The following is a 16,641-nucleotide window of genomic DNA, read 5'->3' on the forward strand; positions in this document are numbered from 1 at the left end:
GATATTTGGTCAAGTTGTTTAAAAAGTGTTGGTCAACATTTTTCTAAAAAGTGTTGATTAAAAACACTAATAACTTAAAGCTCACACACACACACACAAACAAAAAAACAACAAATGGCCTACAAAGCATTTTCCTTTTATTCCGAAGCTTTCATGATGCAATTTCATTACCAACCAGTCTTTTTCTATTAAACCTAAGTGGCCAATTGGCAGAAACAGTTCTGAGACTGGTCTTCTACCTCTGAATAAGGCTGGGGTGGCAGATGTTAGGGATAACATTAATTTAGCCTTCTGAGCTTCTGGTCAGACTTGGTGACCTGGCCAGGCCAGCAGCCTTCTTGTCCACTGCTTTGATGACACCCATAGCAACTGCCTATTTCACAGAGGAGGAGAGTCACAGAAGCTTTCAGCACACAAGTTTGGCTTGCCTGGAACCGTGCTAATGAGGGCAGCATCACCAGATTTCAAGAATTTGGGGCCATTTTCCAGTTTTTTACCTGATCAGCAATGAATCTTTTCTCTCAATTCAGCAAACTTGCAAGCAATGTGAGCTGTGTGACAGTCCAGCACAAGGTACAACCAGCACTGATCTGGCCTGGATGGTTCGGATAATCCCCTGAGCAATGAAACTGGCTATTTCCATTGGTGGGTCATTTTTGTTGTTACCAGCAACATTGCCACAATGAACATCTTTGACAGATGTATTCTTCATATTGAAGCCCAAACTGTCCCCAGGGAAAGCTTCATTCAAAGCTTGATGGTGCGTTTCAACTACCTTTACTTCAGTTGTGGCATTGACAGGAGCAAAGGTGGTCACCACGCCAGGACTTAGAACACCAGACTCCACTCAGCCCACAGGCATGGTACCAATATCACCAATTTTGTAGATTTATTGGAGGGGCAGACACGAAGACTTGTCAGAGTGAGTGTTAAGGTGCAATCCAAAGCTTCAAGCAGCGTTGTTCCACTGGCATTGCCATCTTTACAAGTGACCTCCCATCCCTTGAACCAAGGCATGTTCAAGCATGTTGTCACCACTCCAACCAGAAATTGATACAAAAGCTACTGTGTCAGGGTGGTAGCCGATTTCATTAATGTAGATTCTGACTTCCTTAATGATTTCCTGGTATCTCTTCCGGCTTTATGGTGGCTCAGTGGAATCCACTGTTAACTGCAATAATGAGTTGTTTCACACCCAGCATGTAAGCCAGAAGGGCATGCTCATGGGTCTGCCTGGAGATATTCTTGGAGATACCAGCTTTGAATTCAGCAACACCAACAACAACAATCAGGAGGGCAGTTAGCCTGATATGTGCCTGAAGTCATTTTTCTGAAAAAGCCTGTGTGTCTTGGGGCATCAATGATAGTCACATAATTCTCACTCTTCTCAGATTTCCACAGGGAGATGTCCATGGTGATGCCATGCTCACACTCAGCTTTTAGTGTATGCAAGACCCAGGCATGCTGAAGGAACCCTTCCTTATCTCAGCAGCATCCTTCCCAAATTTTTGAGGGGCTCTTTTGTCAGTACCACCACATTTATAGATCAGATGGCAAGTAGTGGTGGACCTGCCCAAGTCTGATGTGTATGATGACGATGCTGATGGGAGTCTTTTACTTTCCCATGCTGGCTTTGATTTAGTAGTAGTTTTCACGACACCTTTGCTCTCACCCATGGCAAAAAAGTTACATCTTTTACTTTAATCAAAAACACTTTTGCAAATTTCCCCAACTATCAGCATTTTTTCCCAGTCAACATGAGATGAAGTTTATAAAGGGGCACCATTATAATTTCTCAGCAAATTGTATGTTATAAAAGTCATCCTCTAAAACTTTCAAGGGTGGTAAATATGTACCCAGCACTTCACAATTTATATTGTTCAGCCTTACCTTTGATCTCAAATCAGTTCTGTAAGAGAAGAAGCTAACAATTACTCTTGTTTAACAAATTACAGGAGAGGATGTAAGTGATTTGCTGGTTATTCATCCCAAATAACTGTAAATATCTTCTTTCAATACAACACATCCTTTTCAGCTTCCTATAGCTTTCCTGAGTTCTAAAAGGTACCCTAAAGAAGTTAGTCACATCCTTGATTCATGTTCTCATCTGGATAAACCCTACTAAAATAAATACCCTTCTAAAGATGTAACTAAAAATAATAAGAGTAGCATATTAATCGCAAATTGTATAAGGTACTATATTGAGGTTTGTGTATTTTATCTTATTTAATCCCTACAACATGCTTAAGTGGAATCTGTTATCTACGTCCATGCCCATGACAAAAAAATAAAGGTATTATAGATATGTCTACAGTGAATTTAAAAAATATTTAGCATTACTTTGCTGAAATGGTCCAGCCACTTTGAAAAACAACTGTCGATTTCTTATAAAAGAATACACATGTTTAGCATATGATGCAACAATCTCACTCCTGGGTATTTACCCAAGAGAAATGCAAGCATATCTGTGCCAGTGTCTGAATGAGAATATTCATATCAGCTCTAATCAGAACAGCCCCAAGCTGGAAACAATCCACTTGCTTATAAACTGGTGAATGGCTATACTGAAACATCCTTACAATGGAATACTGTTCAGCAATACAAAGGAAAAACTACTGATCCATGTCAACTGTGTTTTAGATGAACCTCAAGAGTCTTATGCTGAATAAAAGAAGCCAGACAGGAAAAACTACATTTAGTGTGATTCCATTTAGTGGAATTCTAGAACATTTACAACTGTATAGTGCTGACAGAAAATAAATCAATGGTTGCCAGGGGTTGGGAATGGAGAAAATTAACTAGAGAGACTTTAGGGTATGGATACCTTCTGCATCTTAATTATTTAAGGGTTTTGCAAGTGTATACATTTACCAAAACTCATGTACTGTTCTGCTTAAAAGGGGAGTTCTCTCACTAATACATCATATCTCAATCTGACTTAAAAACAAATCTAGTATTAAAAAAATCTTAGGGTTACAGGTATAGTACTGTGGTAGAGCATGAGCTTAGTGTGCACAAGGCCCTGGGTTTAATCTCCAGCATTGCCAAAGCAAAAAAAAAAGAAAAGGAAAGGAAAAAAGGATCTTGGCCTTTGCCACTGCTGCTTTCCAGAAGTATTTGCTTAGGGGATGATGTCACAGTAAGATTAGGGCAAAATTGTCACAATCCTTTTTGTTGACTTACAAAGCAGCAATTACCTTTGACCTTCTGTTTCTTCAGGGAATACTACAACTTTTCTCCTTCTTCTCTCCTCAAATATACTGTCCACTTTCCTTTGGGATACAGCTGAGTATTTCAACAGTTTCCAAAATAGCGGCCAGCCACCCAAACAGAAAGGAGTTCAGAAAAAGTTCCTACTTCATTTGCCCCTTAAAGGAATTAATAATCATGAGAGCTAGCAAATCCATAATCTGCAAGGTGGGCTATCAGGCCAGAGACCCAGGAGAAAACAGATGTTGCAGTTCAAGCTTGTAGCCATGTGCTGCCAGATCCACTCTTGTTCAGTGAAAGTGTCATTTTTTCTGATCAGGCCCTCAACTGAATGGGTCAGGCCCATCCATACTACGAACTGCAATCTGCTTAACTCAGAGTTTACCAATTTAAATGTTAACCTCATCCAAACACTCTCACAGAAAGATCCAGAATGACATTTGATCATATACCTAGGCACAGTGGCCTAGCCAAGTTGACATAAAATTAACCCTGATAACCTTCATTGAGCTCTGATTCTCTCCCAATTTTTAAATACGTACAAGGAATGGAATTTCAGGCAATTAATGCCTCAAAACAATGCTTCAACTGAGGTGATGATGACAGTCCCTTAGGGAAGCTTACTTACTAAAGCTGTAGGAGTTCAGGACTCTGCAGTTTATACCAACTCCCCTAGGGATTATGATCAGGCAGACTTGGGCCATGGCAGAGTAAAATAAACCTACTTGAGATCAAGGAACCAGGCTATCTTAGAGGGATTTTTATGGACACTTGTTCAATGTGAATCTATAATTTGAAGCTGCTTTAATGGTCTATAAGAAAGTCTATTTAAGACCCCCTTATTGAGTAGTTACAATTGGCCCCTGACTCAGCTGGGTCTCCCCCCAAAGGAACTCTACTAAAAGTGGGGTGGTATCAGTGACATAACTGCTGGGCCAAGAGCAGATCAAGCATGCCCTAAGCTTATGCAAGCCCATCTTGGTCCTTTACAAAGGGGAGTGTGTGGCAGAACCCAAGTCCCTGGGCTGCTGCTTCCAAGCACACATTGAGAAGATCCAGTTCGGGCTCAATTATGAGGCTGAGTCAGGGTCTTAAGTAGGAAATCAGCTTAGAAACTGAAGAGAAAAGTATACTTAACACTCTTAGAACAGATACTGATCTTTTGTTCCCCTGAGAAAACTTTAGTCTGTAGTAGAACGGACATCAGATAAATATCTTGAAATAGTTGAAGAGTGCTCATGTGGAAGAGAGGTTTGGCTTTTCCCTCTGTACTCTCAAAGAGGTGGAAACTTTAGAGTGCATACGATGAACTGGACAAAAGGAAATGCAAAAAGAACAAGGAGTACCTTCCAGAGCAACTACTGTTCACCTGCAGACCCTGCTCCCTCAGTGGGGATCCTGGGTGAATGCTCTCAATTTTTCCAATTGCAAAACGAGACTGACAACACTAGTGAGGGTTAAATCAGAAGTATGTAAAGCTCTTAGCAGCTGTAATAAGCACGCAATAAATAGTAGGTGGTAAAAATAATAGACAAGGCAGCAAAATGTAATGTAGTTGTCTAGAGTAAGAGTAAGTTCCCCATCCCCTGGAAATGTACAGTTGGTCTCCTCTGTGGCTGGTGGAGACACTAATCATTGCAGGAGTGGTTAGGTGGGACATCTGGAGCCCTTTTCACTCTGGACAATTTATTGCTCTTAGAAGCAGTGGGAAATACATTTTTGTGCATGTGAAATGCTTGTTCTTTTGCTTTGAGTGAAAACATTTACTCTCACTAGGCAGCCAACCCTTAGGTTTTGAGTGTAAAATCTGAGGTGTTATGATTCAGATTTCTTCTGAGAGATTAGAGCATTACACAATGTTTACTCCTATTACACCCTTAACACTAAAGCTTGGAATGTGAATCATAAAACAAAGTTATGGCAAAATGCATACCAAAAAATAAGGAAAATAATCAAACAGGTTTTGACCAACATTCCACTGCTTTAAAGAACTCTGTTACATCTAGAACAGTTAAGGAAATGACATTATCAGAGAGCTATGGGATGCTTAATGGTAATTTCCCTTAAATGTGCTATAAGCTTGCCTGTGTTCACAAAAATTGGAATTAAGACAATGGGAAATTGCTACCATTTTTCTGTAAGCCCACTGGAAATTTGTATTAGGGACTTTCAGTTAAACATAGTACATCGAACACGTGCACTTCTAACTCTCCAATCTGAAAGGTCACCAGTAAAAACATATATATGCATGCTCATCCCAAAGAAATGGTGATAAGAACCATCTAGAGGTAAAACAAGTTTTAGAAGAAGTGTATGCAGGAGTCATGAGTGAGTCTGCAGAGCTGAGAAAGCTCAAATGAGAAGCAAGCCAGTTCATACCAAAGAAACCTGGAAAGCCTCAGAAACTCAAATTTTAAGTATTTTGAAAGGTATAGATTAATCATGAAAATAAAAATAAGGCACTGAGTGAAAAGTAATGGAGAGAAAACTTGTAGCATCAATATTTTTTTCTTCTTAGCACCTCAACATCCTACCCTACTCCTCCTAGAAATTAGATATTTATTCTCTGGGAAATTTGAACATAAGAGGCTCCCTATTCCAGGATATCAGCACATCTTAGGTCTTAAGGGAGGATGGGAGAGAGATGCTCTAATAAAGATAGGGAGACAGTAAAAATCTGAGTACTAGTGGAGAGTTGCTCAGTCCCACCACCCCTCCTGGCTTTCAGTAGTATAGCACGCTCAGATTCCAAAGAAAGATCTACAGATCCTGACATTTTAGGAGGCCTAGTTAAAAAAAAAACAATGCTGGTTTGAAAATTGTTTGCTCCTCAGAGGCTCAAGTGCTGGAAGGGTCTTCCCTAATGTGATGGTATTGAGAAGTGGTAGGATCATTAAGAGGTGGGATCTAGGGGAAGATGACTAAATCATGGGGCCACCTCCCACAAAAGGAATTAATAACAGTCTCACAAGAGTGGGTTAGGTCACTTGGGACTGGGGTTAGTTACTTTGAGAACAGATTGTTATAAAGTGAGCTTGGCTTCTCCCGCTTGCTCTCTTGCTTCCTCTCTTATCATGTGACACCCCTCTCCTTTCTGCGTCTCTTGTAAAAACTTCTGATATATAATGCTACCTACCCTGAGGCCCTCACTCACAACCAAAGCTAATGTCATCCTTTTGGTCCTGAAAACGCATTTCTTTGTAAAGTGCCTAATCTCAGATGTTTTGTTATAGCAACACAAAACAAACGATGACAGAGAACATACCACTTAATCTCCCTGGACAGCCCTTCTTTTATACTTTTCAATGAGTTCTTTAATATCTCACTCTTAAATGTGGTCAACTAAAGATCACTAGATTTTTGAGAGAAACTTCCAATGTATCAGACACCAAGCAAAGCATACAAGAAAACATTTTAAAAGAACTTGGAGAAAATAGAGGTAATAGAGTAAAATTAAAAGTTAAACCCTAGTATCCTCAAAGAAATGGGAAGAAATACTGTGTCTATTAAATAAGAATAGGATATTATGAAGGAATGATCAGAGGACACAGTAATACCCTTGAAAAGTTAAACCATGGCAGTCAAAATTACACATTCAATAGAAAAAATGAAAGATAAAATTTCTCGAAGAGTTGATACAAAAGACAAAATATAGACAATAGAAAACATTAATAACATTACAGGTCAATCCATAAAGTTCTACATCTGAATAATATTGATTCAAAGCTGGACAGGGTAGCTCAGTGGTAGAGCACTTGCCTATCATATGTGAGGCCCTGGGTTCAATCCCCAGCACTGACAAAAAAGCAGGTGAATACTGTAAAAGGAGCTCAAGGAAGAGAGACTGGGAAAAACTAAGTGAAGAAAATAATTACATAGAGAATATAAGATGATTCTCAATATATAATGAATGGGTTTACCAATTCACATCATCTTATATTATAATTTTACTTGGAATAAAGGGAAGACTACAAAGGTGTCCCAAGAGAGAAAAAAGTAGGAAGCAGTAGTCTACAAGGAGTGGGAAATAGGATGGCATCAAGTTCATCAATCACATCAGGATTATAAGACAATAGAGCCGAGCCAGCTAAACTATAGCAATGTGATGCAGCATTCCATATGCAGCCAAACTGTCAAATATAATGATTAAATAAAGATAGCTTTAGACATTCTCTGTCTCAAAAATGTCATATCCTAAAATTGAGATGCTTGTAATAAAAGTATAAATGGCAATTATTGGAGAAATGTTAGAAGGACTTCAGAGTTGTAGTTTCTGGGGCTTGGGATGGAAGGTAAGATGGAGGAATGCTGTCCTCCTTTAGAAGCACAATAGACACTTGACTTACAAATTCAGTTTGTTCCTGAAGTCTGGCTGTAACTCAAGTTGGTCAATCAAAGGCTTAAGCTCCTCTACACAGCCTTGAAAGTCTCTCTCCTGTATGCGGGCAGCTCTCAGTGTCCTTAGAGAGATTTCTCAATTAACGCCACACAGGAAAGGGTGTTGTAATGTTCCTTCCAGAACTCTTTTAAGGGTTAAACCTGTATCTGAGATCATATGAAATCACAAGTGGCAGGCGTTCGGGTCATAACGCAAGAGTGGTTACAAGTTAAAACTAAAACTCCAGCTGTAACTCAAGGTATTTGTTGGTCAGACCAGTCATAACTTGAGGATCCACTGCACAGGGAAGTTTGAGTTCAACTTTAGGAATATAGATAAACAATTTTAAAAATTAATTTTATAAAAAGAAAGAAAATGCATAGATAGGAAATGGGAACCTCACCAACAAGCATCAGCTCCCAATAAGAATCTTTAGAAACACTGAGGGAAGAACAGTAAGAAGAATGGTCATAGCCTAAAATTTCCCTCATCCCAAGCACTGTCCCTGAGCAGGGCCCCATTCTCCATGGTATAGTCCTGAACTCGCCAATGAGTAAGTCCCCTGCCCATTCACCCTATGTACTGTTTTACCAACACTGGAATTTCCTGGCCTGTTCAGAGAATGTTCACTGGAATTCACTCAATGGAAGAGAAAAGAAACAAAAGTTATTATCAACCAGCTGGCTAGGGAAAGTCCAAATACAACAATCAGCAAAAGAAAAGAAGTATATGAACTTCACTGGGCTTCTTTTATGAGAAAATAGTTTTTAATTGCTGCCATTTATGAGTCAGCCAGGCAATTTGGGGCGGAGATGGAACAGGAGCCCACAGAGAAGAAATGTTCCAGCAGGTCATGATGCAAAAGAAACACTGTGCCTGCTCCCTGTAAGGATGAACAGATTGTGACAGGAAGATGAGGGAGTGCTTGTCTGCTCCAGATAAGGCATTGATCAGGGAGCCAGAGGGAAGTTACAAAAATGCAGCCTCAGCCAAGGCAACAGGGATAAGGGGTAATGACACGAGTGTAGGCTCTCTGGAGAAGCAAGATCACACGGTGAGGAGGGCTGTGGGGTAATGGTGCAGAATAACTGGGGCTCTGCTTGTCTACACAACCTATTTGGAAGGGTGATTTGGAGAAAACCAGAGATGTTAGCACAGAAGTTAGGTTGTGTGGGAGAAAGTATAAATGCAGTCAGTTTGGTTTTTGTTTTTCTTTGAAAGTTTAAAATTTCTACCTTTATTTAATTTTGTGAATTTCATTATAAGTTCCCAGGAAGCTGCAAAAAAGGTACAGAGAGGTCCCTGGCACCTTTGCCCAGTTTCCCTCCAATGGTGACATCTTATGTAACTGGACTGGAACATCAGCTCCATGACATGACATTGATGTGATGTCTTTGTTTTTTGTTTTGTTTTGAGACAGGGTCTCGCTATGTAGTTGAGACTGACCTGGAACTCACTGTGTAGCCTAGGCTGGTCTCGAACTCACAGCGATCCTCCTGCCTCAGCCTCCCGAGTGCAGGGATAACAGGCATGTGCCACCACACCCGGCGGACATTGATATGATGTATGTATGTGTTTCTATTCCCTTTTATCATATACACAGATTTCTGGAATCATCACCAAACCAAGAGGTAGAATAGTTGAATTATCACCACCAGGATCTTCCTTAAAATGTCCTTCTGTTGTCACACCTACCTCTTCTCCTCTCCGACCATCCCTAATCTCTGTCAACCACTAACTTACTCTCCAACTCCATAATTTTGTCATATGGAGAATGTAACATAATTAGATTTATATATTATGTGGCCCTTTAAATTGGTACTTTTCACTCAACATAATACCTTTAAGGTCCATCTAAGTTTTGTATGTATCAATAATTAAGTACACTACCTTTTTTTTGTTTTGTTTTGTTTTGGTTTGGTTTTTTTAAGACAGCGTCTCACTATGTAGTAGAGAATGACCTGGAATTCACTGTGTAGTCCAGGCTGGTCTCGAACTTGCAGCGATCCTCCTGCCTCAGCCTCCCAAGTGTTGGGATTACAGGTGTGTGCCGCCACGCCCGGCCTGCACTACATTTTTTTTAAAACTAATTACCTATGGCAGGACATTTTGGTTATTTCTACCTTGGGGCTATTATAAGTAAAGTTGTAATGTGCCTTGGGTCTAGGTTTTGTATGAATAGCACAAGTTTTCACTTACCCAGGGTAAATTTGGTACAGCAGTCACAAGAAACTAACATACACACAATAGTGTTTCATGTTCACTCATGTTACTAAGATATCCATATATCCAGTTCATTAATTAGATTTTATTTTTATAAAACTGCTAGGTAGATTTTGGCATATGAGGTTTTTCACTCCACATTGTTTCTAAGATTTATTTATTTTATTTCATGTAGCTATGATTTACTCATTTTCATTGCTGAAAAATACTCTATCATGTAGTGTTCTTACACATTCTCAGTGGGATTTTGGTCTGTACTTTTTATTAGATTCATGAAGGCCTTTTTTTTCCCCTGAACAGAGATTAGATGCAGGCAGCCATGTTTCTATATTCTTTCATTCAAAGTAGGTGAGATAAAAATCATGGATGATGAGCTGAACTGAATGTGATAAGATTATGGGATTTGAAACACTCCACCAAGAGTAAACATGAGTCACCTCTCCAGCAGAGAGAGAGTTGGGTAAGGTGAACTGGGGTGTGATATGGGCAGGGTCTGTCCTCAGCAGCCTGGAAATGTGCCTTCTGGAGAGAGAGGCCTGTTCTGCTATTTTGGTTCCCACCCATAGCCCAAAGGCAAGTGACCAGAGAGGGATTAGGCAGGGCCACTTTGGGGATAGAAGAGCTGCTGGAAGCTCGAAGGATGGTCCAATGCATGGTGACTCATCAATGTGAAAATGACCCACTGGATGAAAATAAAGAATAAGATGACTTCGAAAGATATGTACTTGTAGCTGAACAAAGGACAGTGACTTTCCCTGAAAATGAAGATTCAGGCATGAGTGAATCAGAGTGAGCCATGCTGACTCAGTCTGGGATGCAATGGGTGAGTGTCCATGAGGAGTTTTTTCCTTCCCCCTTGGAGGGTCTGCTCTGGACAGTCTTGTCTGACAGGCAGGTATCAGCTCCCAAGTCTGTGACTCACTGTCCCAGTCCTCACTAGTCAGACACCTATTTTTTCCACCCCTTACCACTCAGGTGAGCCGGTTCTGCATTCAATCACAGAATTGACTGATGCTCTCAGGGGTATGTGGAAAGTAGATCTCCAGGCCAAGCAAATGAAAACCCTACTTTTCAAATTATGCTCTCTCTGGTTTTCACTTAGCAGTTGACAAGTCCAAGGGAAGGTGCATTGCTTATTACGATATATTCCCTTTATCTCAGGGTGTCACATACATTCACCCATGAGTCGGTGGGTGCTTCATATAGAGGCCAGCTCCTCCCCACATCTCCACAGACAGAGCCCTGATAGGCATGGCCTTAGACTGAGAAACCACTTGTCTAAGCAGGTGGCCAGCAGGGTCCAGATGGGTCCCTTTGAGCACCTTTGCCATCTTCTAGGCATAGCCTTCCTTGCGGTCCTCCTCTTCATGGTACCACCCCTGGGGTCAGGAAGGTACCCAAGCTCATCCCTCACCATCATCCTTCCTGCATAGTCAACTATTAGGCATTTGCTCGCCCAGCCTAGAGATGATTTATGGTTTTTTTATCATTTTTTTCCCACCATTTACCTTTTAACCACCTAACTTTTCATAAAATGTACTACAGAGACTGGGTAAAAATCTGGGGGAATAAATTTGTGTAGAAAAAAAGTAAGTTAATAACATCATCTTCACAATTTCCATTCTCCCTGGCTCTTACTATTTCAGGACAATCTAGACTAGTCTAGATACACTCAGGGCTCCCAAGTGCCCCATTCAAAGTCTTTCTGTAGTACCATATTCAACTTTTTGGAGGTGAAATTGAACACATTTGCTGTTAGTAGTTCAGCAGGATGTTTGACAGGTCACTTCTTGTTTGTCAAATGCCAAGTTTGAAGATCTTTGCCAATGACTGTCAGCAGTCTTCTTTTTTATAGTCATAGAGAGACAATAAACCCATTTGCAAGGCAGTGTCTGATGCCTTTTCTAGCAAAGCTAAGACTGGATATGTGGCCAAAATCTCCCAACATTTCTAGATCTACTCAAAATCAGCGGCTTTCTTTACAAAGCACAAAAGGAAACATTGAACCATCCAAAATCAATAGAGAAGAATGATAGATAGGGAAATAGAACTGGGTAGCACAAAGGAAAAAGAAATAACAAAGCCAAAGGTTATGGAGTGACTGCTTTCTAACTTGTCTTCATAAAAAGGAAGAAGAATTTAAGAAGTTGGCAAGTCAGAGTGAAAATGTCAGAAATGGTTAATATTGTAAGATTTGCCACACACTGTCTTGCACAATGTTAGAGGAAGTGAAGCTGAAATTGAGAATATTTTCACAAGTCTGAGCCAGCCAGGAAACTAGAGGAAAATACTTTTAAATTTGGGAAAATTACAGGCCTGCTATTTGACATTAGTTGGAGAAAAACATCAAACCTCAGAACTCATTCTGAGAACTTGAACAAGAGCAGTTCTTTGAGCCCTGTGTCTGGTCCAAGAGAGGATGGATCCCCACTACAGTGCAGAAGCGCTACTGACAGACAGAAGCTTTCAGGAAAACCCCTGCTGAAGGGAGATGGATACTGTACTGGGGGCTCACGTTTCTGCTCACCATCTGCATGTGCAAGAGGGACAAAGCTAAGAGAATCAGACTGAGGACTGAGGGCTTGGGCCTGGAAGACGGTGGGGAGAGGATGGACAGACAGGTCTAGGCCTTAGGCAGGGGTCCTGTGTCACAGTTAAATAAAAACCGAAAAGCTTATGAAATTGAGAAAGAAAAGTGATTTGGGCACAAACTGTTATCAGATAATAGAGTATATTATCAAAATATAATAAAAGGTCCGGGGATTTAGCTCAGGGGTTCTGCCACCTGCCTTGCAAGAGCAAGGACCCAAATTCGATTCCTATACCCCCCCCAAAAAAATGTATGTATGTGTGTGTGTGTGTGTATATATATATATATATGTATATGTATATGTATATATATATATATGTATATAAAGAAAATTGTGCTGCATGAAACACATGGATAGTCACAGAGCTCAGTGAAGCAGACTTAAAGGTTCACAAAAAGTTTCAAATATAAACGGAACTCCGGTATAATCAGTTGATAATTCACATTATTGGGAAAATGGCTCATTTAAAAGATGACATGGGTAGCCCTCCAAACAAAAATAAATTCTAAGGGGCTGAAAGACTTAGACGAACTATACAGTTACAAGAAGAAGTAAAGACTTTTGCTTTTTGTGATCTAGTATACAAGACCTAAGTATGGTAGAAGGAAGGCTCAGAGACCATAGAAGACAAGACTGACAAATTTGAAAAGAAAAACGTCAGAGTGGCAATCCTCTGCACAAGTCAAAAGAAACATGACAGACCAAGGGGAAATTTCCAATCCATATGAGAAGGAAATGTATGTATAATAGAATGCTATTGTCACCCATTAGATGGGCACTTGGGGGGCTCCAGAGAAATAGGGACTCTATTGGTGGTGGTCATGTAAATGTATGCCACTTTTTGGAAGGCAATGTGGGAAATATCTATCCAAATTATAACTGCACCAACAGTCACATCCAGAAATTTTGCTTTTAGGAATTTGATGTATATTTGTGTATATACATGAGATAAAATATGTGTAAAGATATTATTTATCAGATTATTTATACAAGTTGAATGTCTCTGATCTGAAATGCTTGGGGTCAGCAGTGTTTCAGATTTCTGAGATTTTCAGATACAGGAATATTTCCATAGACTTTATTGATTGAGCAGCCCTAATCCAAAAATTTGAAATCTAAAATTTGTCAAGAATCATGTCAGTGCTCAAAAAGTTTCAGATTTTGATTTTCAATTTAGACAAGCTCAGTCTATAATGGAATACTGAACACCTATCGATCAGTGGGGACTGGTTAATAAACATTCTTACATCCAGTCAATGACAAACAATGTAAAGTAAATGTTATCAAGATAACTTTTCAAAATTAATTTGTGCATTTCAATACATCCAACCCCCAAAATCAAGTATTTATTTTTTATTCAGAACAAGACCAAATGATTTTTTAAGCTGGAATAGAAGAATAAAGGATGAAGCAACTTTTTTAAAAAGAAGAAACTGGATATGATAATAGTTAAAAAATTGTCTTTTGAATCTTACAGGCCTAGGTTTGAACCCAGCCCTCCCCTTACTAGTTTGTGATATGAAATAACTACCTAAATTCTCCAAACATTTTATTAAGTGAATAAGCCATGGGAAGATCTTAGAATTGTGCCTTGGTTACAGTTAAATGCTCAGAAAACACAGATTTTCTCCTACCTCTTCCACCACTTTATTATTATTAAGCTAAATAATTAATCACTGGTGTTACCAACTATGATAATGAAATCAGTATGGTACTAGCTCAAGACCAAGGATATGCAGAACAACACAGTCAGGTTAATTAGAAAGAGACTGCAGAATGTTTAAGAGTTTAATGGATTCCATAGGAAGTTCCACAGATTAGAGAGGCAGGAAGCATTACTCAAGATATAATACTGGGATGTTGGTTTACCACGTGACTATAAATCATTTTAGAATCTCACCTCATACTAAAAACAAAATTAATTTCAGATTAATTCTAAAGAGTTCAAATTTTTAACCTTTTATTTTGAAATAGCTATAGACTCACAGGAAACTGCAAAAATAGTACAAAAAGTCTTGTGTGTTCTTCTCCTAGCTTCCCCAACCATAATGTATCCTATAGTTATAGTATCAAATATCAAGACTGAGAAATAGAATATTACTATTAGCTAAACTACACATTTTACTCAGTGCCCATCCTTTTTTTAAAGTGGCGTGTGTGTGTGTGTGTGTGTGTGTGTGCAGTCCTGTGCAATCTAAAAATAAACTTCATGGGGCTGGGGATGTAGCTCACACTTGAATAGCATGCACAAACCTCTAGGTTTAATTCCCAACAATGAAGAAAATGGAGCATGTATTTAATTACTTGTTTGCTTACTGAAAATCCTAGTTGTCACTGGCTTCACTTCTGGTGTTGTACATGCCACGGGCGTGGACAAACATGGTGAAGTATGCTCCATGTCAGCTCCATGCCATGCAGGACACCTTCCCTGACCTAAGATCTTCTGTGCTTCACCACTTGTCCCTCCGTTTGCTTTTCCAGAATGTCAGATAGAGGCTGGACATCCCTAATCTGAAAACCTAAAATGCAAAATTCTTTGAGCACAGACATGACACCACAAGTGGAAAATTTTACACGACCTCCTGTGACAAGGTCACAGTCAAAAAATGCAGACACACTAATACACTGTGTAAAGTTACCTTCAGTTACCTTGCCATGGGTACAAGGCATAAGGAAAACATAAATTAATCTAATGTTAAGACTGAGATCCCATCCTAAGATATTTCATGGATATCTTATTTACATAATATTCCCAAATCCAAAATTAAAAACATTTATGGTCTCAAGAATTTTGGGAAAAGAATAGTCAACCTGTACTGGAATATTTCCATATGAAGCCTTTTCATATTGACTTTTACTTAGTAAAGTGCGTTTAAATTTTCTCTATGTCTTTTTATGACTGGACAGCTCATTTCAATACCTAATAATATTCTATTGTCTGGTAGTATTGCACTTTATTTATTCATTCATCTGGAAGGCATCTTAGTCATGTCCAAGTTTTGGCAATTATGAATGGAGACACTGTAAAGACCCATGTTCAGGTGCTTGTACAGACATAAATTTCACCTTATGCTATTTTATCCCATAAAGAGACGTGTGTGATCAGTGCAGAACTCCCCTGCTGCCATAAAAGATCTGCTTTGGGCTGCCTTTGCATTTGTTTTTGGTTTTGGGGCGGGTACCAGGGATCAAACTCAGAACGTTGTACTTGCAAGACAGGTGAGGTGCCGCTGAGCTAAATCCCTGGGCCCGCCTTTGCATTTGTAGTTACTACACCCCTCTGTTCACCAGCCCCTCTCTACCCCCAACCCCAACACAGACCGTTCCTACCCTCTGACAGCCACTGGTCTCCATCTTCTGGAGTTTTACCATTTCAAAAACATTTTGTAATTAGGATCACACAGTATAAGACCTTCTGAGACTATTTTTCACTAAATAACATAGTTGAATAAGGCAGAAACACCAAGATTGCCTTAGTATGGTGTTGAAGAGGGGTCAGAAAGTTCTGATATGTGAGAATATTTGAGTAGATTTATTATGGAAGACCTAATTGGATCCACCAATGAACTATATCCTTATGGGAGGCTATCTTAGTCGCTTTCTGACATCTGGGACAAAAATACCTGACACCTACAGCTTAAGAGAGGAGCCGTTTATTTTGGATCATGGGTTATACAGCATTCAGTCTATAGTCACTTGTCTCTGAGGCAGGAAGGGAATAGAGGAAGGGTCTTGTGGAGGGAAGCTACTCACATCATGGCAGCCAGGAAGCAGAGAGTGAAGGGAGGAGCCAGCAAGGGAGATAGACCCTTCCAGGTCATGTCCCCAGGGACCCCCTCTTCCAACCAGACCCCACCTCCTAAAGCTAGTCGGCTACAGCACCTCCATGACCCAATCACCTTCCCAAAACTCTGCCTATGAGCACATGAGGCTTTGGGAGGGCAGCTAGACCTAAACCATAGCAGAGGTACAGGGAGCAGTCCCTTCATGTGAACAGTAAGGGGAACAGGGGAGGGAGGCACTGGGGTCTTTGAAAAGTTTCATGGTGTTGTCCTTGGTAGGGACCCAAGTTGATGACAGGAGATGCTATTGTTGGAACAGGCTCCCTATTGTGAGTGGGAATGATACAGACACACTTGGAAATACAAAAACAAGTAACAGTTATGCCTCTGCTCACAAGATAAATAAGAGATTCATGAAGAACTATCTCCTAACACTGACTTAAAAGGCCAAACAAAC

At 39.9% G+C, this 16,641-nt stretch overlaps 1 pseudogene; it reads right to left on the reverse strand.

Moving 5' to 3' along the window:
• Positions 1-278: 278 nt before the first annotated feature.
• Positions 279-1,626, reverse strand: LOC104858793 (annotated as a pseudogene).
• Between the last annotated feature and the right edge of the window lie 15,015 nt (positions 1,627-16,641).

Source organism: Fukomys damarensis, unplaced genomic scaffold (genome assembly GCF_012274545.1).
Source record: "Fukomys damarensis isolate Sample0158 unplaced genomic scaffold, DMR_v1.0_HiC HiC_scaffold_1, whole genome shotgun sequence".
Taxonomy (NCBI): Eukaryota; Metazoa; Chordata; class Mammalia; order Rodentia; family Bathyergidae; genus Fukomys; species Fukomys damarensis.